Source organism: Curcuma longa, unplaced genomic scaffold, assembly GCF_044706935.1.
Source record: "Curcuma longa cultivar G26 ecotype Majalengka, Jawa Barat unplaced genomic scaffold, ITB_CL_G26_1.1 contig_238, whole genome shotgun sequence".
Lineage (NCBI taxonomy): Eukaryota > Viridiplantae > Streptophyta > Magnoliopsida > Zingiberales > Zingiberaceae > Curcuma > Curcuma longa.
In genome coordinates, this window is record NW_027432258.1 from 1 (window position 1) to 2,937 (window position 2,937).

Here is a 2,937-nt window from a genome sequence, read left to right on the forward strand (position 1 = left end):
AAATCTCCCAATTGCTGTACAAGCTTCTTGTTTGCTTTAAATTCTCGCAGGGTTTGTGTAAAATACCGAAAACCAAGGGGGTTTAATGGAAAATGTGGAGGGTTAAGTAACTAAAGGGTTAACGGATCTTAAGCCAACCCGTTAAACCGGAACCCGAATGCGACAAGATCCGAAAATCGCGATTCCTCTTGTTGCCGAGGGTAGATCGCCTTCCTCCTTCTCCCGATCGCTCATCTGTTCCTCCTCCTCTTCTCCCTCCTTCGTCGCCGCCGACCCTGCCGACGCCGCGTTGCCCTACTGTTGGATCTCGACTCCTGTTGTCTTATCTTCGCATCTTGACTCGCGATCCCTTTTCCTCCTCCCCAATCACTCGATCGTGTTGCTTCGAAGATGGTGTCGATGATGCGGAGATATCGCCGGCCATCAGAACTCCGACCGACGAGTGCGAGTTTTGATCTGTGGGCTGGAACCAGTCGGATAGCAGTGGTAGGCGAGACTCGAAACAGGGGAAGCTTGGATCTAAAGGGGAACTTGATCGGTAAGTTGCGATCTTGGATTTTTAAGGTTTCTTGTGGAGATCTCTATAGTTTTCGTTTAGGGATGTTGATTTCTGAATTGATGGGATCACAGATTGCTGGATTGAGCAAATCCATTGGGTTTGGCAGCGAGCTTGGTTTGGACCGGGAAGAAGAAGTTGAGCTAGGGATCTTGGAGAGATCTGAGGTGAGATTCTCTTCTTGAATTCGATTATCTTTGTGTCAATAAGGAATTTAGGAGCTAGATTGATCAGATTTGTTGAAGTTGGCCAATTTGTGGTGTCTTGTTCGGTTAGTTGTTGTTGGGTTGTAGGATGTTGGTTGAATTTCCCTGATGCTGTTGATCGGGATTGCTTGGTGAAGTTCTGTTTCATTAGGTTCCGTGTGGTTGATTTGTTCATGGCTTTATAGTATGGTGTTTTGTTTAGAAATAGATGGAACAAAGGTTGATTAAGTTTAGATTTATTTCCATGTGCTCTTACAGATTGCTTTGGTCAGAATGAGATTTATCCTGTTGTTAGGTTTTGGTTGACTTGCTTATTGTGGATCTGTTGTGAGGATGGTGAAGGATTTCTTATTTATGTTGAGTTGGTTAGGGTTGTTGAGTTTGCCGATTAGAGGTTGTTGTCCATTTAAATTTGGTTAAGGCTAAATATGGAACAGGTTGATTGGAGTTGGTTAGGTTATTGTATCGTAGTTGTTGTTGATAGAATTAAATGCTTATAGTAAATATATAAGTGTAATTCGTGAGTGTTGTTTGTTTAAATGGCAGGGAGTTGATCTGTTGATCCTGCTATATACGGAGCTCGTATTTGGGGGGGATTATTCGACGTGCGTTATATCAGGTGGGTACTCCTGTGTTTGGTCAACACAGGTCTACTTATTCGTAAGTGCATGACTTTGTACTTATCTTGTTGATATTCTCGTTGTATCTGTTAGTTGCCTTGTTGTTATATATTATCATACTCGTCGCTTGATACTTACTGGTTGACCTTTGCATGATCTGATATTATCCTGTTGCTACCGTTGCTTGATTATTAGTCGTTGATATTTAGAATTGAAACTTAAGCTGATACTTTGACCTTAGTTCTGTTAGAAGCCTAATACCTTGACCCTAGTTCTATTAGAAGTCGGATACATTGACCCTAGTTCTGTTAATTGTTTGATACTGGATACCTAGACTTGACACTTATAGTTGACACCTTGTTGTGGTATTAGTTGTTGATACCTAGACTTGATACTTATAGTTGATACCTTGTTGTGATACTAGTTGTTGATACCTAGACTTGATACTTATAGTTGATACCTTGTTGTGGTACTAGTCGTTGATACTTAGACTTGATACTTATAGTTGATACCTTGGTACTAGTGTTGTACCTGGTTGTTGATACCTTGTTGTGGTACTAGTTGTTGATACCTAGACTTAATACTTATAGTTGATACCTTGATTTGGTTATTGATCTATGATACCTTGTTGTGAGTTCTTGTTGTTGACCTATATCGTTGACCTATTGGTTCTAGTGTGTGGTCTATCTGATCTATCATTATTCATCTATCCTGTTGCTATGCGTGCGATTTACCTAGTTGATACCTAGCGTTACTCGTTGTCAGACACGTATGAGTTGACCTTTGATTGGTCTATCCGTTGTCAGTACAGTCTCGAGTTATACCATTGACCTGTGAGGACTCATACTGATTCGTGTTGATTATGTTGAGTTGTTGTGGTTGTTAATTGTTGAGCTGAGCATCATAACATTGATAGCATGTGTGAGCATTGTAGCACTGTGTGGGTGTGATCATTGTAGCACTGTGTGGGTGTGACCATAGTAGCACTGTGTGGGTGCGATCATTATAGCATTGTGTGCATGCTACCAAGACTGGCCCTCCTGAAGACTGCCCTTCCCCTTACGTGTAGTTAGAGTTGATGTGGTTGCCTTTTTATTGTAACGACCCGGCCCCTCGGCCCCTTGGGCGGCCCAACTAGCGGCCCAATCCGGCCCAACTAGCGGCCCGCCTGACCCTATGTCGCGATCGACGACCCTCGGAGTCGTTACTACTAACTAGTTCTCATCTGGCCAGCGGATTTTTGCTTCCCCCTAGATTTTCGAACTCTAGACCTCCAGGATAAGTACTAGAGTTATGATCCTAGCCAAGTGAGAGTCACTTGAGGACGGCTATTTTTACAACCAGTACTTATCCTGAAGGTCTCTAGAAGTTCGAATCCTGGGAGGCAAAAATCCACTGGCCAGGGGTGGAGCTTGCTTTTAGTAACGACACGGCCGAGGGTCGTCGATTGACGACATAGGGGCCGCCAAGGGGGCCGTGAGTTGGGCCGCCCAGGGACCGCCGATTGGGCCGCTAGTTGGGCCGCCCAAGGGGCCGGAGGGGCCGGGTCGTTACA

General features: G+C 44.1%; 1 long non-coding RNA gene across 1 annotated transcript; it reads left to right on the forward strand.

The window, feature by feature from the left end:
• Nucleotides 1–222: 222 nt before the first annotated feature.
• LOC141818232 (uncharacterized) lies at nt 223–1,576 on the forward strand. Its single transcript, XR_012600937.1, has 3 exons — nt 223–538; nt 631–723; nt 1,309–1,576. It is a non-coding gene; the product is annotated as an uncharacterized LOC141818232 (long non-coding RNA).
• Nucleotides 1,577–2,937: the final 1,361 nt, after the last annotated feature.